The following is a 12,632-nucleotide window of genomic DNA, read 5'->3' as shown; positions in this document are numbered from 1 at the left end:
CTAAGTCGCTTCAGTCGTGTCCAACTCCGTGCAACTCCATAGATGGCAGCCCACCAGGCTCCGTTGTCCCTGGGGTTCTCCAGGCAAGAACACTGGAGTGGGTTGCCATTTCCTTCTCCAATGCATGAAAGTGAAAAGTGAAAGTGAAGTCGCTCAGTCGTGTCCGACTCTTCTCTACCCCATGGACTACAGCCTATCAGGCTCCTCCGTCCATGGGATTTTCCAGGCAAGAGTTCTGGAGTGGGGTGCCACTGCCTTCTCCTTGTTAGAAATGGGATCTTGAAAAATTCCAACAGTATCTGAGATTAGGGCCTAGAAATCTGTGTTTTGAAAAACAGGAATTTGAGAAACACTGGTCTGGCTTGTCCTGCTTTTATTTCCATCTATCTCTACCATTCCACATGAGGGAAGATCAGTTTCTATTTTTCAGTAGAATTATAAAACACAAACCAGAAAGATTCAATGCTAATTTGCCAGAGATGCCTTGACCAAGGGCAGCCAGTATCTTCAGACATATACATGATAATCACATTTTGGACATAGTGTTTGCCAGCCATTTATCTGAGGGGCTGTATAAAAATTGTTTATATTAACAATAGAGGCTGGGGTCTGGAATGAGGGGTGTGCTGAGCACAGATGTTTGAAGTTGGCAAAGCTCTTCTCTTTTAGAACACATCAAAACTGTCGGTTACAAGTCAGGTGATAATTTTTTCTCCAACCCGAAAGGAAAAAAAATCTTTCCCTTAAAGTTAAGCAGAAAACCAACCTTATCTGGGACTGGATGCTTGGTTTTCAATTTGAATTTACAGTAAAAATCATTTAGGTTTCAGTAGTTTAGAAAGTAGGTTCTGTTGAATTATCTTGAACTAAAGTTATTTAGGAACAATGTAAGTTCTGCTGGGCAAATTAACACCCTAAAATGTTAACCACTTTGAAACAAAAGGAGATTTGTTGAAGGACTAACCTGTTTATATTCAACTGATTTTAACAAGTGTCTATGAATTTTACCTGTACATGAGGAAACTCTCATCCAATTCGCTCTGCTGGTACTACTACTGCATGAACTGAAAGTATAACAAAGATATTTCATAAAGCACTCACACTGCGGTTCAGACCTTTTACAATTCAGACCAGTCTCCCTGAATACAGAACAAAAATTTTAATAGTATTTCTTTACCAGTCAATTAACATATAGCTTGATCCTCAATACACTGAAGCAAATGCAATTTTAAAATCCCTTTTGAAAACTCACCTTTGATAAAGTATGGCTTTTATTTATATTGTGTTTTACAAACGTCATATTTAAATTAAAAAAAGAAATGAGCAGTTAACCAATCCCCCTCCCCCCACAAAATAATCTAATCCAAGTTATCCTGGTTAGAGATCTGGGGAGGAAATTGTTCCTTCAGTATTTCTGAACTGCTACAGGCAAAACCACCCTCTTGCTGCACTGCAGGCCTGGCAGGAGGTGTCTGAGATGCCCCACCCACACATTCTGTGGGCAGCAAAAACACCAAATAACACCTTTCACAAAGATGAAAAACACAATAGATTTGAAAAACACATTTTCTCAGCAACAAACTCACTCTTCCGTGTTACAGTCACAGGACCAGTCTGTGAGATTTTACTTTCCCAAAGTAAATTTAAACACATAAAATTATTTGTGTAAATAACCATAAGCAGATTTCAATCAATGATGTAACCTGTATCGGAAGACTCCTATGAATTTCATAAATGACTTCACTGCAGTGAAACATCTCTGAGAAAGTGTAAATACGTCATTCCATCTTTAAAGAGGTTCAAGTGACTCCTATATTCTTTCCCTTTTTAGGAGAAACATCCAGGAACACAGCTGACTGAATCACAGCACTGTAGAACTGGGAAACGAAGAGATCCTTCTATCGCTTCCTCCACTTCCCCACTGCAAAAGCACAGTTCACAGTGAACACAGTGCCTGTCGCTTTCTCAGCGATGCTGTTACAACCCTTCCCTGGGCTTTGTCTCTTGGCCAGTGGCCAGTACCACAATGGAGTCCTAGAGATCAGAAGGGTGGCACAAGGCTAACTGAGTGGGATCAGTCATCAGTGTAAGTCTGTAGAGAACACAGGTCCCAACAGGGAAGCTAAACCTGCCCATCAAACCCAAGGAGAAAAACTCAGAATCATGACTAAAGCCTGGTCCACAAGGGTGGTGAACTTGACAGACCTCTGCACGGGGACAATGGGAGAGGCTGGAAGGACAGATTATGGCCCAAGACAGCCTGACTTAATGTAAACACAACTGTTCACTGGAGTCTTAGGTTGCATTCATAAAATGAGTAGTGATCACTACCTACCTTATAGAGTTGTTACGAAAATCAAAAGAGAGAATTCAAAGTGAACCTGATTTGTGAAAGTGAAAGTCACTCAGTCGTGTCTGACTCTTTGTGACCCCATGGACTATTCAGTCCGTGGAATTCTCCAGGCCAGAATACTGGATTGGGTAGCCTTTCCCTTCTCCAGGGGATCTTCTCAACCCAGGGATCAAACCCAGGTCTCCCTCATTGCAGGCAGATTCTTTACCAGCTGAGCCACCAGAGAAGCCCAAGAATACTAGAGTCATAGCCTATCCCTTCTCCAGTTGATCTTCCAGACCCAGGAATTGAACTGGGGTCTCCTGCATTGCAGATGGAATCTATACCAACTGGGTTATCAGGGAAGCCTGAACGTGTTTGTACATTGTAAATATATCTACAAATACCATGACTATTACTAAGACAGCCTGGGACCTGGGACACTTTACCTGCTTGCACCTGGACAAAGGGCTTCTCCGGCAGCAGAATACAAAGAAACTCTAAGGGACTAAAAATAACTGGCTTGTGCAGTCAGAGAAAATCATAAACAGTAAGGTACAAACGCCACAAACCAACTGCTATTTCTGAGGCGGGAGGAACAAAAACAGCACACTGGGCATGATGCCTGCACAAAGCACCACCAAGGGTGTGGGCAGGCCACGTAAGTCACCCAACCAGCCCAAGCCATGGACCTGCCGCCCTCCCTCACCCCGCTTAAGGAACCAGCCCATCCTCCTGGGGAGCCAGCAAGGTCACCTGTTACTTGTTTTCATTCCCTTGTGCTGCAGCATGAACCACAATAAAGCCTTGCTTGAAATTCTCATCTGGCCTCTTCTCAATTTCTATTGACTAAAGAGTCCAAGGACCCAGATCGGTAACATTACTATGTTCACACCAATCTTGCCAGGGCTGGGCAGAAGTGGGGGTGTGGAGGTCTGGACCAGAAGTAATCCTGTGAATATGTGAATTGTCATTGTTGGTTTATTTGTCTGCCTTCCTAACTAGACTGATTTCCTTGAAAGCAGGGGCTGTGTCTTAGTCATCACTGCATCTCCATTTACATAGTAAGACATTCAATCACAGTTTATGAAATGCTGAATGAATAAATTCTGAATCCTCACTGTTATTCAGACTCCTGGCTCGCCAAGAATTATGTACAGTGGAATACTACATGGCATAATGTGAGGAATGAGACAGCAAATGCCCACATGCCCAGGAAATATTTCCTTTGGCAAAAATGCCTACTACCTCACTGCCAGAGCACAGGCGCCTCTGGATAAGGAGCCTTGATTCTCAGAATTAGAAGCATTTCCTTGAAGTTGGTCAATAAAGAAGGCATTGACAATTAAATGTCTTAGAAAATAAGAATATCTAAACTGTGAAAGTCACCCAGTCATATCCGATTTTTTGTGACCCCAAGGACCATGCAGTCCATGGAATTCTCTTTACCAGCTGAGCCACCAGAGAAGCCCAAGAATACTGGAGTTGGTAGCCTATCTCTTCTGCAGTGGATCTTTCCAACCCAGGAACTGAACTGGGGTCTCCAGTATTGCAGACGGGAGAAGGCAACGGCACCCCACTCCAGTACTCTTGCCTGGAAAATCCCATGGACAGAGGAACCTGGTGGGCTGCAGTCCATGGGGTCGCTGAGGGTCGGACACGACTGAGCAACTTCACTTTCACCTTTCACTTTCAGGCATTGGAGAAGGAAATGGCAACCCACTCCAGTGTCCTTGCCTGGAGAATCCCAGGGATGGCGGAGCCTGGTGGGCTGCCGTCTCTGGGGTCACACAGAGTCGGACACGACTGAAGCGACTTAGCAGCAGCAGCAGCAGCAGCATTGCAGGCAGATTCTTTACCAATGGAGCTATCAGGGAAGCCCAATACCTAGACTTTACAGGGACCCTATTTTATGCCGGGCACTGTGCTTAGAAGCTTCACATCACTGCCTTCTTTAAAACTGACAATGACAACATAAGGGAGGTTTTGTTATTTTCTGCATTTGACAGATGAAAAAAACTGAGTCTTTGAGAACTGACCCCCCTAGCTATTTGCGTTAGAGCCTGAAATGAATTCCAGTTGATTTTATTCCAAAGTTTACATTCTTAAGCAATACTGTATCCAGCTGTCCAAGGAAAGAGAGGACTTTGTGTGTTTATCTTTAGTGAGAAGGGGATGGTCTCATCCTGATCACCTTAAAGCCAAACAAAAAGGGGAAATTTTCCTCCTCCGTCCTTCTTTTGACAATCCCTGTGCAATGTCCCTTAAGCCAGTCTCTGCTTGGACCAGAGATACACCAGTGAATAGACACAAGGGCATCACCAAAAGGAAGGAGACGGATAAGTAAAGAGACACGAACTGCAATGTGCAAGGGTGGTGGCTGGGGAACTAGATGGCAGCAGTGATGGAACGGTGGCATGGGAGAACCTTGTCGGCACAAGTGTAGTCAGGGAGGTCAGCTCAAGCCTGGATTTGGAGGGTACTGTGGGGGGCAGTGCTGCTCAGGAGGCTCCGCAGGACGATGGGATGGGGTATCTGAGATGGGCAGGCCTCAAAGGACAGCACAGCTTGGGGTCTTGTGGACCTGGGGCATATAAGAAGATTGTGGCCAGCCCCAAGGTAGGTAGCTGGTGATTATCAATATGCCTATAATATACACTGGACTTGACACCAAATCTATGGCTCCATTGGTAACAACTCCCTTGCCTTTCCTTTGGTTCAGCCTCTGGGTCCTCTCTCCTCTTTCTGATTTCACCTGTCCCTGCGCCAACAAGCTCTGCTGCATTCCTGGCTGAGTACCTGTGCCAGCTCCATGCTTCTGCATTGGCCTCCCTGACCCTCAGGGCTCTCCCAGCCAGCCTTTTCCTTTACTCTCTAGTCTGTGCCATCTGGGGCTGCTCTGAATAGCTCTGGGTACCACATGGAACAGTGGCTCCAAGACTCTAGGTCACATCTTCCTAAAGGGTTGGCACCTCCATTAGACTTGCTTCAGCCTCAGGAGGAACTGGAAAGGACACAGCCTCAACTTTTGGACACTGGTAGGGTCATCCAGGACATTTCCTCCATGGTCCCTCGATTTCTCCACCTCTGCACTGTTGATGCATCCTTCTGGTATCTATTCAACCAATATTTATGGATAACCTATTCTACTTTACCCTCCTCTGAGGATTAAAAAGACAAAATTCCTCTGCCCCCAGGGAATTCACAATCTGACAGTGACAACTTAAGTGAAGGAATTTGGACTATACCATCTACAGGCTTATACTTTCCACACTTAAGTCTCTTGCCGCAGATTGTCCTTCAAGGTTCACACTCAAACCAACTCCCTACCTGACATGTACACCTGACTGTCTAACAGAATTTCAAAATTAATATACTTAAAATAAGATTTTTTCCATTCGCTGTAAACAGCATCAATATCCTCACAGTCAAATAAAAAAAAAAAAATGCAGATGTCACTTTTGACTCCTCTCTTTCCCTAACACCCATCTCTAATCCATCAATAGGCCCCGTCCATTCTACCTTCAACATGTGTCCCGAATCCATCGACTTCTCTTCAAGTCCATGCTCATGGCACTGATTCCCCCTGGGCTGCTGCTGACCCACAGAGCCCTGACCGCCAATCTCAAAACAGTGCTCTTCCTCCAGGCTTTCAAAGCCCTGTGACAAGGACATTTCCTGACGAGGGAGCAAGAACTAGATTTTGACCTCCACCTGACCTCCAGGCTAGTGCCCGATGCAGTAAGTAACATGCAGAAGCACAGTTGCACCCACGCCATCTCCTCTCCTTTCTTACTACAGTGGCCTCTGAAGTGCCTTCCCATTGTCTATTCTCCACACAGCCACAGAGGAGCCTTTGAAAACCTTAAATCCAATGTTATTTCACTCTCTCCTTAAAACCCTTCAATCTTTAGCTTGACCTACAAGGCTCTGCAAGATCTGGTTCCAGACCACCTGTCTGATCTGCTGGCCAACCCTGACTCTGGCTACTCTCCTCATCCTGAGAAACATCAGCCTCCCTTTGCCAGACTGAGGTGTCTACTTCTGTTCTTTCCTACCTTTCCAACACAGAACACGGTTAGTCTTAATGTTTAATTCATCATTTACTTTCGTTAGTTGCATGCGTGGCCTGTCACCTTTCATTATTTACAAGTTATTTTTAACAATGTAACAAGCAGACCTGGCCCTACCAGTCAAAACCTAGGTGAGACCCTGCCACTGACTCACCCCTAAGGAACCACATGGTCACCTGGCTTCTCCCCGTCTAAGGTAAACACAAGTACAAATCTCAGAGTTTTATTGTCTTGCTTTCATATTTTCATAAATTTCCTATTTTTGTATATGCATCTACATATAGTCCTAAGTGGTAGGGTTTTTTGTTAATTTTCAACATTATGAGATTGTCTTGCTGTATGTAATCTTTCAGCCAATTTTCACTTAATATTATATAGCTTGTATGCAATCATATTGTTATGTGTCACCCAGTTAATCCATTTTGACTGCTGTATAATACTCCTCTTAGTGAAAATATTACAATGTTTATCTATTCCTTGGTGATGGGCATCGGAGTTCTCTCCAGACTTTCATTAAAACCAGACTGTTATGAATGTCCATATACATGTCTCCTGTTGAACAAATCCAAGAGTTTTTAATATATATAAATGTAGGAGTGAGTTGAACAATTGGATCACAGGTGTACAAATGTCCAAATTAGGGCACAATGCCAAACATTTCCCAAAGTCATTGTGCCAGTTTAAATTCCCATCAGCAATGTTGGAAGGTCCTGTGGATCTACATCCTCTTAAATCACTTGATATTTTCAAACTTCTTAATTCAAGGCCAACCAAATGGGTTGAGTATCCCATGACTTTGATTTGCATTCCCGTAATTACTAAAGTTAATAACTAGTACACATTCACTAGCTATTTGTACTTCCTTTCCTCAGTACTTTAAGGTCTCAGCCTGAAAGTTCCCACCGCAAAGAGAATGTCCCTCTCTATTCTTGACGTGAAGGTCGCCACTCCCTAGTACAAATTCTGTTCTCTTTCCTTTGTGGCATCTACCACTGCCTGAAGTTATCCAGTCTATCTGCTGAATATATTGTCTGTTTCCCTTAACTAAAATACAGACTCCAAAGGATTTTGGTTGCCTTGTTCACTCATCCATCTCAGATAGATGGGCAAATATCTAAGGACACAGATATATAATAGATTAAGAGTTGTGATTCAGAGTCTGATGTTCTGTGTTCCAATCGCAGCTCTCCCACTTAATAGTTGTGTGATCATGAACAAATTCTTTAAATCTTCCGTTCCTATGTCACGTGTAAAAAATAATAGTAGTCATTACTTCATGGGGTTGTTACGAGGTTTAAATGAGTGAATACTTGTAAAGTTCTTAGAACAATACCACAAACACAGTGAGTGCTTGATAAATGGTTAACATGATTAATGTGTGATTATCAGGCCTCCAAGGAGTGAGAGCATAGAAGCACCCAACTAGCCTGGATCTAAGACACTCCCTCTTCTTCCTCATGTCCTGCAGATGTCCACTCCTGCAGCCTAGAGGAAAGCAGAGAGGTTCTCAGGAAAAAGCTGGGGGGCAGTTTATTTTTGAGAAAATGGTCTGGTCATTGAATACAGGAAGAAGTGCGCAGAGTGCGTGCTCAACAATGCTTGATGAATAAATGCTTCATAAACCATCAACCCATCACCCTATCACTCCAGCAGTAACAACAGCAGTCACAACATTCCCGCCTCCCTCCCTGCCTTATGGTTCAAATTTTTGAAGAGAGAAAAGGAAACTTAGAAAGGAGGATGATAAAGAAAGAAAAGTAGGCTGCATCAGGAGAGAGGGGAGCAGGGAACTCAGTCAAGGGAGAAGGGAGGAGAGGTGGAAGAGAAGGGCGATGGGAAATTTCAGGTCGCACTGTGGCATCTGCGACTAGCCTAGAACGTGAACATGCCGAAAATAAGAACATAAGGGAGTCTCTCCACCACCCACCCACCCAGGGGAATGTTTCTTTTTAACTTATGAGTGGAGGCAGGGAAAAGATAAAGCAGAGAAGGCCTGGGAGGGTGAACGGGAGTAGAAGACCAAGGCAAACTTCCTTTCACCATCTTGGCTGGGAGAGGAGGGTCCCATTAAATCTGTGCCCCACCACCCCACCCCAGCCCCTGGCAAGGCCACCTTGGTCTCCAGCTTACCGTGTTCTGCAACCGACAGCCCCGCTCCATTTGGCACCTTCCTCTTCTCACGGGGATAAATGCGGCCTCGGTTAAATGTACCAGGAGGCTAAACCCGAGTGAGACTCCATTGAGAATTCCAGCAGGTCCACCTGGAGAAACTGTTTCCATCTGAGAAGAAATCAGGAGTCCTGGGCAGAAACCAGCTGCCTCTCCGGTCCTCAAATTCCGGGACAGCTCGCCGCCTGGGAGAGCCCCGCGCCCCTCCCCGCTCCTCCTCTCCGGGGTCTCCGAGCACCCCCGGGGGAGTCCTGGCGCGCCGAGCGGCCCGGCCGGGTCCCTGCCGCCCAGTGGCGGCTGTTTGGGGTCCACCCTCCGGAGCCCAGCTTCCCCGCGCCCGGCCCTGCTTCAGCACCGACCTTGCTGGACGCTGAAACCGCTCGCAGAACGCCCTGCCGGGACGGGGGACTCCCTCTCTCTCCGTCCCTGCCTGGCAGGGCCGAGCCCGGACGGCGGGGGACCGGGAATGCTCAGGGTATTGCCGACCTTGAGGCTACCGAGGGGTGTGCACGCGCCGAAAACAACACACGCGCGCGCACACACACACACCTCGCTTGACAGTTCCCTCCCGAGGAAAAGGAACTGTCCAGAGCAGCACGGGGGAGGGTACGCCACGCTGAAATAGGACAGCCAACATGATTCCTCAAACCAAATTTGGGATGGTTTTAAAAGACCTGGATTTCAGCCGCTCGACTTCAAGTCAGGGAACAAACCCCCTCTTGTGTATTTCAAGGCCGGATTTCAAGGGTTAACCAAAGCTCGAAGGGAAAGAGAAGGGGGTGGAGAGATCCCCGGTGGAGGGTTGCCAGGCCCAGGTGAGAAGCGTGTCTCCGTTTCCCTTCCCAGCCGGTTCGCCATCACGCCCTCCCCGCCAATAGCTGCTTCCCGGAGCTACCCGGAGTGGCGAGGGTTAAGGCGGCAGGCCCGCCGCGCAGGCTTCCCCGGCCGGGAGCGCGCGCCGCAGGCGGAGGGTGGGGAGCGGAGAGCCGGGGATCTCCCGCCCGCCCCCTGAGCAGGGCGCTTCCCGCCCCGCTCTATTTATAGCTCGCTTCCAGCGGCGGCGGGGAACTCACCCAGCCGCGCTCAGCCTTTGGAGCTGGGAGAGCCTTCCACAGACAGGCTGTTTTCCTAAATTCTGTGAATGGCATAATGTCTCTAGCCTTCGAAATCTTGATTGCTACTGTTCAGTATGTCTTCACACGTTTCCATTTCCAATTTTATTTATTTTTAAGACAGCCAAGAGGATTTTGATACAGTTGAATTGCAGGCAGGCAGTTTATCATGCTGGAGACCTTTTGTTATCAGCTGCCTAGGAAAAAAAAAAAAATTCCTCCGTGGATTTACAGGCTTCAGGCTCATTTCATATTTTCTGCAACACTCAACCTGTCTGGGTTTTTAATCAGTCACATGGTCATCACAGGTTCAGAGTGACTTCAAGGACAATGAAGAATCATATCCTTTGCTATCTGATTGCCTTCTTACCAGGGGTCTCGAGCTGGCTGTCAGCATAATACACACCTCTGGCTGGTTTCTGGGTCAAATCCCACAGTGACACCCCTCCCCCTATTAAAAAACAGGCCAGTTACGGTGTCATATATGGGTTCTTGGCCCCAGTGGATACTGACCCAGGAGAAAACAACATCTGAGTCCCACCTTATCATAGCATGGAGCACAGTGCACCAGTCTGGAAGGCCCTAAACTGATAGCTGCCTTCCAAGCCCCTTCTTTCCAGTACTCCTTCCCAAAACAGTTCTTGAGCCCCCGGGGCTGTGCAACTCCCCTGAGGACTCCTAGGTGCTTCAGAGGAGCATTAAACATGTGCCCTCACAGACCTTAACTAGAAGGGCTCTGTCGGTCCACTAGGTGTCGGGGGAGCGTGGACCCCATCACAGGGGACTCCTCCAGGTCTGACTGGAGGTGCTAAGCCCATCCAGCCTCACCTCTTCTTCCCTTTCACTTTCAGGGTTTTTCCTTTAAAACTCATCCCCAAATAGTAAGAGGTTACTATTTATTTCACTGTATTTAATCAGAACAATCCTAAAATAGGGCATATAATTAATTTTGCAGTTATCTGTAGGCTGAGGGGAAACTCTTGCTTTAAGTGTTTGTTTTTGCTGAAACACTTTTTCCTGTATTCACTTTCCTGCCTTACTTAGAACAGAGAGGGTACTGGATGTATTATTTCTGGGATGAGTCAGGACCCAGGAGTGAATCAGGGAAATGTAAGAGAAGGGCTCCAGAGTATCAGTCTTGAGTTCAACCTCTTGTTGAATTTATTTTGTGTGCTGCACTTCCTTATCTGTAAAATATGAATAATAGTGAAGGTAAATACTCTGAGGTTCTAGTGAGTTTTCATGTGCTAATCTACTTACATTGCTTAGACCAGTGCCTTGCTTAGACCAGAGCCTGGCCTGTGATAAAGCTCCATAGACATAATATATGTCTTACATAATATATGTACTGGAGTTGATTTGGTTGAATTTGTACACACAAAGAGGCATTTTGTCTATGTAAATCCATGATTTCCTTTGCATTGTACTAAAGCAGAGCCCCAAAGGCATTCCATTTACTGAAGTCCCTGGTTGCTGACCCTGCATTTTCTTCTTCCTGAGAAGAAAGCATCCCCTCAAGGCTTTTAAGAAGTGCTGCTGCTAATCTATAGAAGATATCCTCTGATACCTAGGGTACAGAATCACCCACTGATAGTGCTTCACTGCTGTCCTGGGAATCATACTTTATATATGAACGGTTTTTGTTCTTTTTTTTTTTTAACATAAAAACACCCCATGAAGGTTTCCAAGGGACCATGAAGGGGAAGTCCTGAATATTCATTGGAATGACTGATGCTGAAGCTCCAATACTTTGGCCACTTGATGTAAAGAACTGACTCAGTGTTAAAGACCCTGATGCTAGGAAAGACTGACGGCAAGAGGAGAAGGGGACGACCAAGGATGAGATAGTTGGATGGCATCACCGACCCTATGGACGCATGAGCAATCTCCGGGAGGTGGTGATGGACAGGGAAGCCTGGAGTGCAGTCCATGGGGTCACAAAGAGTCGGACACGACTGAGCGAGTGAACTGAACTGAACTGATGAAGGGGAAGTATTTCTGTTTACGAAGCTTAACACACAGGTTTGTCCAATATGTTATTTCCCCTCCTAAAAATTAGGCTTCAGAAGATAGGAACTGTGTCCTGTAAAGAGTAGTCCTCTGACTGAAAGGATTAGTTAGCAACCCCAAGTTCGTCCTCCCTTTCAAAAGAAGAGAACCTGTCATTTTGAGACATACAGCCAAATATGCTCTGCTCGATCAGGCCAAGGAGCTATAAAATAAATCGGCATCTGGGAGCTTCCAAAAAACCTCCCCAGAGATACCTTGGTGGTGGTGGTTTTGTACTGTGTCAGCCTAGCTCAATTGGAGCAGTGTTTCCCAAGCTCCCCTCCTCTAGTTTGGTCCTGGACTAGGATGGGCACAGGAGACATTCCCACAAGGTCAGGAAGGCAGAAGTGCAGCGGCAGCCATGGCTACACTAGGAAGGTCACAGGAAAGTCGGGGGCCCTTGCAGCTGGCGCACCGTGTCACAGATCTGCTGGCTCGTCCTGTCCTGTCAGCATGACAGAGCAGCTGGGCCTGCCGCAGTCCCCTCCCTGCTGGATCCTGCTGCTTCTCTAGCTCCTGGACAAGGTGGGTTAGCTGCATGACAAAGCCAGCTTTCCACCAGCCTCCTTGCAGCTGGAGGCTTGGAGGCAGTTAAAGATGAATGCAGCTTCTACTTCCTCTGCGTGGGTTCCAGGGCATCCTTGTTTCTCTCTCCCCAAGTCTGTGCCATCAGGGTTTTGCCAGAGACACAGAACCAGCAGGAGATACAAATTAAGAGAGTCATTACGAGGAACTGTCTTCCACTGAAAGCCAGCTGTCTGTTAGGTAGGCCATCAGGAAGGGCAGGCTGGACCTCCCAGACATGAAGGGAAGCTGCAGTTGGGAGGTGGAATTTCTTCTTCTGGGCAGCCTCTGTTCTGCCTTTTGACGGATTGAATCAGTCCTACCCAGATTACC

At 46.5% G+C, this 12,632-nt stretch overlaps 1 protein-coding gene across 3 annotated transcripts in view; it reads right to left on the bottom strand.

Annotated features, from left to right (window-relative positions):
* KCNN2 (potassium calcium-activated channel subfamily N member 2) overlaps positions 1-9,606 on the bottom strand; it is a 508,283-nt gene extending 498,677 nt beyond the window's left edge. The window contains exons 1-2 of one of the 3 annotated variants that reach the window (XM_061429916.1): positions 8,934-9,606; positions 8,536-8,685 (exon numbers count right to left, since the gene is read on the bottom strand). The gene's annotated coding sequence lies outside the window, so the exon portion shown is untranslated. Of the gene's footprint in view, positions 1-8,535 lie in introns of all 3 variants that reach the window. The other 2 variants (XM_061429917.1, XM_061429915.1) reach the window with 2 other exon arrangements.
* Positions 9,607-12,632: the final 3,026 nt, after the last annotated feature.

This window comes from Bos javanicus, chromosome 10, assembly GCF_032452875.1.
Source record: "Bos javanicus breed banteng chromosome 10, ARS-OSU_banteng_1.0, whole genome shotgun sequence".
Classification (NCBI taxonomy): Eukaryota; Metazoa; Chordata; class Mammalia; order Artiodactyla; family Bovidae; genus Bos; species Bos javanicus.
This window is presented reverse-complemented; position numbering and strand designations above follow the sequence as displayed.